A 10,692-nucleotide genomic window follows, 5' to 3' on the forward strand; every position below is an offset into this window, starting at 1 on the left:
GATGGGGGCAAAGGCTTCTTGATATCTTAAAACCGTAAAGTGCTGCGGGATGTTTTTGGATGAAGAGTTCAGGGAGAACGTTAATTTTGTAACCGCTGTGTGGTCATTAGCATAGTTCTAGACCTACAGTGTTTTATTAGTGTGGTTTGCATTATTAGTTTACTTGGAGCATCATTATGAATTATTGATGCTGTCATTCCACCCTGGGGAAGCCTAGTAAATGGGAGGAAATAAAAAGGCATACATTTTTGTTGCCTTTTTAAAATCCTGGTTTATGAGGAGCAGTGTTCTAAGTGCTTGGGAAATCTACAAAAAGATGTGTTCATTCCAAAAAGAGATGCTGGTACAGAGGACCAGCTGAGGAAGCTCTGGAAAGCACCAGGGTCCCAGAGGGTCTTTGAGCAGCAAAATAGTAGCAAGAGCACCAAAATGATTGAGATAGAGGAGCTTGAAAAAGCGGGGGAGGCAATGGGTTGAGAAGGTAAAACCAAGAACCATTTGACTCTGTAGGTTCAGAATAGCTTTTAAAAAGTCAGAGATAAGTACTCAGAAATCTCCCAAGACGATGGATACGTATGGTCTGTCCCACATGGGCTGCACGGCCTATCATGGGTGTTTGGTGGGTGCCATCGTGAGAGGCCGCATTGCTCATAATTAAACATGTCTGCTGTGACTGTGCAGAAACCCTTTTTGTGGGGAGAGAAGGGGAGCAGAGACATTTACATAAGAAATGTATCTGTACTTTCTCATTGTAAAAACTTACGAATAAGCCTAAAGCTGTCATTGATGGCTGCCCTCAATCCCAGCTCTCTCCCCTGATCTGCTTATCCTTCTAGTGGGTCTTCTCTGTGCTTTTTTTGCAATGTCTGCTTTCTGTAAACGGTACCGTCCTGCACGCATGAACTAAACTTGCTTGTAGCCCGTCAGGTGTCTCCTGACACTCTTTCCACATCAGTATGTATTTAATATACTTTGTTTTAAATGGATTATTTGTTTTTATTGTTTAAATGTTATGTATGCAGTATACTTTGTTTTAAACTGCTGCGTTGCATTCCGTGGCATACTCTCTCTATGCAACCATTGTCCTCTGAATGGATATTTAGGTTTTTCTGATGCTGCTTGTCTGGCAAGAACAATTTTGTGGATTCCAGGTATTTGTTGTCAGTTATTTGCTGCTGACACGGGGAGAGAAGAAATGATGTTCCAGGAATATCAAAGACTTGTTGGCTGGCCAGCACAGTTAGGACTGTCCAAGACACTTTTGGCATGTGCATGTATGTGGGCAGGTCTAGGTTATTCCTTATACATGCCTCCTGAGAGGCAAATGACTCCACTAGAGTATTGAAGGCTGTGCATGTGATCAATCAGGGGACACTTGTATTTATTCCATTAGGACAGCTGGATTATATTAACACTTTCCTGTTGTTCCTCTCCATAAGAGTGAAGGGAAAAATAATTTTTAATCTACATTTTAGGCTTAAGTGAGAACCTTCTCTTATACCCACCTTTTGATATTTCTAAGCATTCAATAGATTAATAGAAACAACTATGCAAACTTAACATTTTTGGCATTAGTTTGTGGCAAAGCTTAGAGCATATTCTTTACAGCCTGAGGTAATGGTACCGATTGCAGATTTTGATGTCTATGTTACCTTCTTGTTCTGTGACTAAGACCTGACCAGTATCTGGTTACAATACATGCACTTAATTCAAACAACCATAAAAGGGGTTTATTTTATGTCTAAAATCCCTAAAAGAACACATCTTATTATGGACTATAATGATTTGATCACAACGTCAGTGACAAATACAGAACAAACTAATCAAGATGACCTACTTAAAAATATGTATTTGTTCATGGGTTTTAAAGGTTTATGTTCTTATTTAGCAGATGGGAATATTTATCTAACCCTATGTGGAAGGTGTTAGAGATGGTATTGTTATAGAGTGACCCATGTAGGGAGATACTTAGTATCTTAAGATTCTCCTGTAAGGTTCTATGGTTCTTTATCTTTTGTCTAACTTTCTTCTATGTGATAAAATAAATATTAGGTCTTTCAAAAATAATGAAAAATAGGCTTTGCCCTGATGACTTTGGTTATTGGCTACCATTTGAAATAGAAGAGTGAATTCAGTTCAGGATATCTGAGAGCAAAGGGTATGAGGGAAAGTGGCTGAAGATAAGCCCCACTCTCCTGAAATCCCTAAGGGCAGAGTGTATCTTGTCAAGTCTAACTCGTTTGGGGATTTCAGATATCTGATTGGAGTGAGCAGTTGGCTTTGAATTTTGACACTCATAATAGAGATAGCTTGGACTTTTTTGGGAAATTTGACAAGGACATATGATGATTTTTCTTACGTGGGAAAGAAGGTGTGTTGTTGAAGTGTTTTTAGGGTGTGCAGGAACGCTTTCTGGGAGCATCGAGTTTTAACTACACTGATGCTAGCTTCCCAGCTGCTGCTTGAAATCAGAACATCTTGAAGAATTTTTGTGTTGCACCTAAAATAGGCAGGGAATCTTTGCTTATTCCTTTGGCAAAGAGGTATGGCATTTCCAGTTACCCAGGCTTGGGAAACAGAGCGCTCTTCTTCCCTTGGGACTCAAGTCTTCACTATGCAAAGAAATTGGCCCCTCTGGGGTCCTTTTTGATTTGTTGTGCTAGTTTGAGCCAAGGGCATGTGAATTGACTGGGTTTATTTTTTATTCATAAGAGAGCAACACACAAATAAACAACTCCATCATCTATCATCTATCAGGTGATCACCAAAGGTTTATAGCTCATTTACTGTAAAATAAATTACCAGAAGTTTCTGAACCACCTCCCTCACCATCGTCCTCTCCAGACAGGATCTTCCACTTATCTCTACCTAAAAGTCCCAAGTCAGATAACATTTGGAATTGCATCCTGCCTTCTCAGAACCATCTCACACATCAGGAGGGAAAGCAAAGGCTGGTACATTGTGGAGCTCCGGCCTCGGGGGAGTTTGAACTTGACTCCTTGCCCATTCTGCTTGTCCATGTTGTGGACCTCTTGCTGGCCAGCTTCTCATTTTGTTTCTGAGTCTGCTGCTGACCTCTGCAGACTGTGCTTGTTCAGGGGTCGGCTCCCATCTGTTCCAACTCAGGTTCCCAGCCTCATGGTCGAGCAGGTTCAATTCCTGCCAACTCCTGAATCTGCCCCTGGTCTTGGCCTCACTTTGATGAGCCAAATTCTAGTTTTTTTGCTCTGGGTTCTGTCCTCGTTTCAGCCCATAGCTTCATCCCCAAACCATGGTTTACAGCCATCATGGAATAATCCAGCTGTGTTCAGTGGGAGGCTGGGCAAGAAGATGTGAATGGGCTTTACAGTCTGTTAAGAAACATACAAAGCACTGTTATTAAAAGGCCAAACATGCTAATGGTGCAAGATAGGTGCCAAGGCCAGAGGAGACAGAGGAAAAGATATGTGTTGGTTTAGAGGACTGGGGAAGGCTTCATTAAGGGGCGGACATCGGAACTGGGCATTCAAGGGTGCTAGCATTTCTGTAGACAAATAAGGGAGGTGCAGGAACTTGTGTGATAGACACTGAGGTAAGAGTGTATTTAGGGAAAGATGGTCTTTCAGTGTGATTTAACTTAACAGCACAATTGGAGACCATGGATGGCTTCCAGTGTCATGGCTCATGAGTCTTGATTTTATTTTATGGCAAATGAAGGATGTTGAGCAGGGTGATGTTGAGGTCACATTTAAGGGAAGATTGGCTGGAATAGTGCATGACATAGACTGGAGCTACAACATGGCTGGTGATAGTGAGAAGAGGAAAGAAATTACTGCATTTGGGTGAGAGACTAAATTAAGATATCAGAGGGCACCTATGGTGATGCCAGAGGGCTGATGGAATGTAGGTGAGGAAGGTGGAGAAATTGGAAACTCATTCATTTCTGGGAGTCTGGGAAAATGGTGATATCATTAATCTAGGAAGGTGGGAAGGTGGAGAAGTGGGAAAGGGGGATGAAGAGATCTGATCAGCCCTGTTTTGTACATGATGTCTAGTACCTTGGGACGCCCGGGTGGGGAGACCTAGTAGACGGCAGGCAAGTCCTAGTAAAGTGGTGCTGCTGAGGTCGCTGTGGGGTCTAGCTTGTTCCTAAATCCATGTAACAGGATTATTTCTCCTACTTCTTGTATTCATATTAGTTTTTGCATTATGTTCCTTAGCATCTAATGCCAGCTTCCTCATTTGAAAGTCTTCCCAGTGACACAGTTAGAGAAATAATGATCCCGACTGGCCTGTGTGTGTGATGATTACAGTCTCTGAGGACACATACAATTCTTTTACCTACCTGACCTCAGATTCCTAATCTGTAAAATATGGTTTAATAATAACCAGCCTATCTATCTCCCAAGATGGTTGCATGTCCAAATTAGAATATTGCTAAAAGCATAATTAAAGTGCTATATAAATAAAACAAGGGATCCTTATCCTCCTCATCTGAAGTCCCTAACAGGTGTTCTTTAGTGCGATTTTTGAACACATTCTCTCATTGCTTCCTATAAAATAGGAAATCACCCAATGAGAATTCCTTTTTTTGGCATTTGTCTATGAATCCTGGATTTATTTCTTCTAAATGACAATTAAAAGCAAAGAGAAAGAAAGCCCAACTGCATAAACACATGGATTTCTATTTTAAACTCAAAGTGCATCACCCAAACCACAAAAGCCCAAATCAAATTTAGCTCCCTCCCAGCCCATGCCCAACCCTTGGGCTCTCCCAGAGGTGGACTGCTGGGAAAGCGTCTGGGCTCCAAGCCCAGGCTTGTTTAAAAGGCTTCTTCCTCTCCCCTCCCCACGCCTTCCCCCCAGGCACACCTGTGTGCAGAGCCCCTTCCTCTCATGTCCAGGCATTTTGATTCCGGTCACGACCACCTGTTAAGGATGACGCAGATTTAGCCTTACGCACATCCTTGCCTTGTTGCTGTCTTCAGGGTCCCAAAGTGTGTTGATTCACCCCACAGGACATTATTTTTAGCCTTTATCTCTTAGAGGTTTTGTTTTCTTTCCGCCACCTTTTGACCCAAGAGCTGGAAATAAAGTCCACCTTCCATAAAGACGAGAAAGTTGTCAGCCATTTCCTTCCTGCCCACTTGAAAGGCCGGCCCAGCAGAACCCAGGGAAGATGCTGAGCAACTCGGTTCCCCGTGTCCTGAAAACAGCCGCACTTGAGGGCCGCATTTCATCTCCCCCTTGTACACCGAGCAGAGGGGCTGCCTGGAATAGGCAGCTATCCCTTCGGAGGTCCTTGGAAGCTACTCAAGGGGAATGAAATAAAAGAAAACCACATTTTGCCTCTCCTTTGGATCCTGGTTGCTGAACCCAGACATGTGGGTGAATTTGGGTAGCCTATCTACTTCCCCCACCCCTTTTTTTTAAAGTAATTAAAAGAAATTCACAGGCAAAGAAAAATTATTGCTTTTGGCATGAAACCATGTGAAACTATAACTTCATTGGGCTGGAGACCTAGTTTTTACTATGGAATAAAATATGGGAAAGTGCTTTGTACATTGTAAAGTGCTAGATGTATTAAAGGACTTGAAAATTATAGTTTGTTACCCCTGATTTTGAAGTGAATATATATGTATGGGCAATTCAAATAGAATAGGAAGGTATAAAGATGAAAGGTAAAAAAATGTAAGAGTACCTAGCATCCATTTCAATACTGGAATTATAGGGCAGTTATAATTGAGCTAATTACTTCTTGATGAACTTCTTTTTCTGGCTCTTAACAATATTACTGCAACTAATTTTTTTGTTCTCTTATTTAGTGGGATTTTTCTATTGTTATCCTTTTGATTAAATTATAAATGTAAAATTACTGACTCAAAGGAATACAAAGGAATTTAAATTCTCAAAGGAATGTAGAGTTTTGATATACATGGACAGACCACTCTCCAGAAGATTGTACTCACAATTTCTTGAAAAGCATATGAAAATTTCCATTTCCTCAGACTCTTGCCAATAGAGGGTTTTGTTTGTTTTAATCTGTGTCACTCTGACATTTTTGTTATTGGGTATCCTTACCTATATTTAATAGCTTTACATATATTTATTAGCTATTTGTATTTTGCCTAACCACTGGTCATTTTTATCTTTTTCCATTTTCCCCCCTCAGGAGTTTGTTATGTTTTACGAATTGGCTCATCAGCATCATTTGTCTAATGAATATTAATTTTTTTCCACTTATATATACAAATATCATCCTAGGTTGTCATTTGTCCTTTAATCTTATGATGTCTTTTTGTTGCCATACACATTTTTTTCCCAGTGTTTTCTTTCATGATTTCTCCTTTTTGTGTTTTCCACTGGATGGCTTTTCATGGCAAAACTATCATGGTTTACAGACTAAAGTGGTTGAATATATCTACACATATGTGAATGTTTCAGGAGAAACAGAGAAAAGGAGGAAGCCAAAATGCTAAGGAGATTCCTGTGAAGAAGGGTTCACTGGATTCCCTGCAGAAAAACCCTCTGAGAATTTGCTACCAGTTTATCATTTCTAGGGTTACCTTCGTGCTAATGAAAAGTAGATTCCTTCATTCCCAAAAGAAACACCTCTGCAACGATAGTCATGTTTATTAGCATAGTCCAAGCTTTAGTTGAATATTAGAATAAAATATGAAGAGATAGTCCATTAGAGATTTACTTCATTTCACCAATCAACATCTACCTTCATGTTTTCATTTTTCCCAATAAGTAATGAAGTAGGAACTTTCATCTCTTTACAAAGAAAGTGAATTTCCGAAGAAGTCCATTTTCTCTGCCAAAGGTAAATTTTGAAGCACTCTTCAATTATGTCTGGGGTACAGAATAATGAAAGGAATGAGGCCAATTAACAAGGTAATCCAAGAAATAGAAGCCTATCTTTGCTTTACTTACCAGAATATCTAAAATCAATGTGATTATTTCAGCCTGAATCATACAGGTGACATTTCCAGCTCATTTTTTGTGTATAGGCACACTCCATCTTAGGGCTCTATTTTTTAGATCCACAATTAGACAAGCTAATGTATAAAATATTAATCTTTGCAAGAGAGCTCTTTTTTCCAATTCCTTAATAACCCATCTTCTCCTCATAACATAGAATTTAAATTTTACAAACTTATTTGAAACCATGACTACAATAAGATTTGGGATAAATACAGCATCTGTCACTCAGAGATCACTCAGAGACAGCATGGACAAGACTAAGAGGACAAATCATCATAATAAAGTATATGTATTAATTATTAATAAAAATAATGGTGAAATTATTTGGTTGATTTATTCACTCCACACATATTTACTGCGTGCCAAGTATTAGACATGCTTTTAGATACTGAGGATGGTGTGTGAGGCAGACTGGATCCCTGCACTCCTGGAGCCCAGAGCCCGGGGTGGGGGGGGTGGTTAACAGAGAACAGGAGTTTGCAGAGACAGGGCAACTTTGAATAGTGCTAAGTGTGTAAATAAACCAAAACAGCGATAGGTAAGAGATTGTGATGAGGTAAGGCGAGTGGTGGGGGAGCCACAACACACAGCTCGGGCCGCGGAGGGATCTGGAGCAGTGACGTTTATGCTGGGATCTGAGTGGTGAAGCGTGTGAGGGAGGAGCTGGGGAAGGTTTCCCGAACAGAGGCACCAGCTGGTGCTCAGGCCCTCGGGCAGGAAGGAGCTTGGCTGCTCCGTATGTGGTGGTTACTTTCATGTGTCAACTTGGCTAGGCCGCAGTACCCAGACAGTTGGTCGAACACTAGTCTAGATGTTGTTGTGAAGGTATTTTTTAGATAGGGTTACATTTAAACCAATAGACTGATAAAGCAGATTACTTTCTACCAGGTGGGTGGGCCCCATCCAATCAGTGGAAGGCCTTAAGGGGAAGGAAAAGAAAAAAAGACAATGTCCTACCAGGAAGGTGTAATGCTGCCTCTGGACAGTCTTTGGACTTGAGCAACAACAACTTTTTTCTGAGTCTGCAGCCTGCGGGACTCTGTAGATTATGGATTTGCCACCCTCCCCATTTTGTGAACCAGTTCCTTAAAAATAAATCTCTCCCCTCCCCTGCACACACACCCCCTGTTGTTGCTGTTCCTCTGTGTACTATGGCCCTAATGTACAATGTGAATATCAGATTGTAAGGCAAGACTAACTTGGCCAACGTGAAGATGGGAAGAAATGGGTGGCTTTGGTATGTGCCGAAGGTACCGTCACAGGACTTGCTCATGAATCGGGTTTATAAAAGTAAAAAGGGTAGAGTTGCGGGAAATTCTTCTGCTGGTTACTGTGCCAGGGTCTCTATATATTACCTCTCATTTTCACAATAATCATTACCACTTTATATACTAGGAAAACAAGACTCGGAAGAGTTAAGTGCCTTCCAACGTCAGGGGTCTATCAAGTGGCTACATTTGTAATATTTTCCAAAGACTGTTTGAAACCACAGGGTAACCAAATACTTTTCAACAGGTTTGTATTTCATGACCTGAAGTTGGAGCTAGGGAAAAGAATGGCTTATTGCAGTATTTTAATATCCTACTGTCCATATATACATCAGTTTATCCTATAAAATGCCAACAGAATCTTGTCATCTTGTTTTTCTCACTCTTTCTTTACCTCTTGATTAGCCAATGACTCTTCACTTAGTTCTATGTATTTTAGGTGTTACTCATTTTCAGTCTATTGTTGAACATGCTTGGGGCTGGTTAGTAGGTTTTCACAGTGATATTGCGGGAAGGAAAGTAAGAAAATCTTTGGTCAGCTCTGTCATTTTACACATACTGTATTCTTTAGTCATTCCACATATATTACAGAACCCATGCTATCACTCTCATGTTACAGATCACCCAGAGGCTTGGTGAATTTCTGTAGTTGAGCTCAGACCTCAACACTAACAAATGGCAAAAGCAAGATGCAAACAGGAGATACTCCCAGGACATATTCCAACATAAATTTCATGCTATCAGTGTTTTTTTTTTCTTTTTTCTTTTTCCTGGTATCTCTCCCTTTTTGGTTGTTTCATATTACAGTCATTTCCATTTGCCACACTAAATATATATTAAAAACATATTCCAATTAATAATTCACTGATACATAATATATTATTCCAATAAATGTGTAGGTAAGAAAGCAAGCGGAAGAGATTACCAGCTTATGAAGTTGAAGCTCAATTAAAAACAAAAAGCCTCATGGTGGAGGTTCAGGGAATGGGTTCTCGGTTTATGTACAGAAACCTTCTTGGGACTCTTTGAATCATAAGGTAAGGGGGACTTTTATTTATAAAGGTTTGACATCTTAAAATTACCATCTTTCTTAGAAATGTGATTTTTTTTTTATACCACAGGAGGAGTTGGAAGTAGAGCAAAGCATGTTTTACTTCCTTTGCTTCGGTTTGTGCCCTTAGACCTAGGAAGGGTTTTCTTTTCAGTTAATCTAATTTTTTTGAGTAATGACTTCCCATCATTTTTGCATCTTTGAGTAAACACTCTCAGGAGTTCCCGCCTATGGTTTCCACTATATATAGTGGGCAGTGTGTTTGGGAATCATTCTGTAATTCTGGTGTTACCTGAATTTCTCAACCACCTCGGCAAGATCGAGTATTACTGGGGACTTTCAAACAAGGGAGAGAAAATGTTTAAGTCTCTTCATGTAAGTTCGTGGCTTGCAGACAGGCCATGTCTGTTAGATGGGCTTTACATTTATTTTTGAGTCCTGATAACTTTCGAGGTGACCTCGGTGTACATGACCAGCAGGGGCCAAGAAATTGTTTTTTTCCGGCTTTCAGACGTCAGATTGCTTCCTTTCACACCTAGGAATGCCAGAAATTTATTAATTTCTTTCTCTCTGAGATGTTTTCCTCTTGCAGGATTATTATGGTGACAGCGGTATTCTGTTTACGTGCCGCTAAGTAGTTTTCCAAACTCAGTTACAATAGAAGTGAAAAAACCAACAAATCACAACCCCCGCCCCCCAATAAAATCCACCCTTGCAATCACTTCTGGCATGAAGAAATTGCATGTGTATCTTTTCAAAGGCTGGAGATTTAAGACCAAAGTGCCCTGTGACATTTGTAGGGTTTGCTTGAAGATAAGAACCGGGAAGTCAATTCACCAAAAATTGGGTTTAGTCATTGTATTGTGGAGTAAACTTGATAGGATCCAATATCTACTAGCTATTCCATTCCACCATCTCTTAAATTCCATTATCTATTTAAATAGCAATCTTGTTTCGAAGGTTATAGGATTTTACTTAACAAAAGCTGTAAGAGAATTAGTGGCAGAGATATTCAGGGCTCAGGGAGTATCAGTGCTCTTCTGCCTCCATTTCCCAGCCTTATTTGCATTTAAATTGCAGCCATTGACCAGTCTGAGCAAATGGGATGGAGTATAAGTGATCTCTGTTACTCCCATGTCTGGCCAAATAAATTCTGTGAATATTCACTTCTCTCCTCCCATGCTGTATGTAGAGACCCTGGGAGCTAAGATCGGGACATTGCAAGATGGAAAGAGCCTAGCAGGCGATTTCCTGCATTGGAAATTCTGCCCTGGGCTTCTGAGCAAGGAGTGAACCTTTGCATATCCAACCACCCAGTTTTTTTTATTTTCCTTGTGACTTCATCATAGCATAAGTTAACCTATTAGACATTTTTCAGATTTGTTTAAAATCAGAAGGATTATGCAG

This window comes from Manis pentadactyla, chromosome 4 (genome assembly GCF_030020395.1).
Source record: "Manis pentadactyla isolate mManPen7 chromosome 4, mManPen7.hap1, whole genome shotgun sequence".
NCBI lineage: Eukaryota > Metazoa > Chordata > Mammalia > Pholidota > Manidae > Manis > Manis pentadactyla.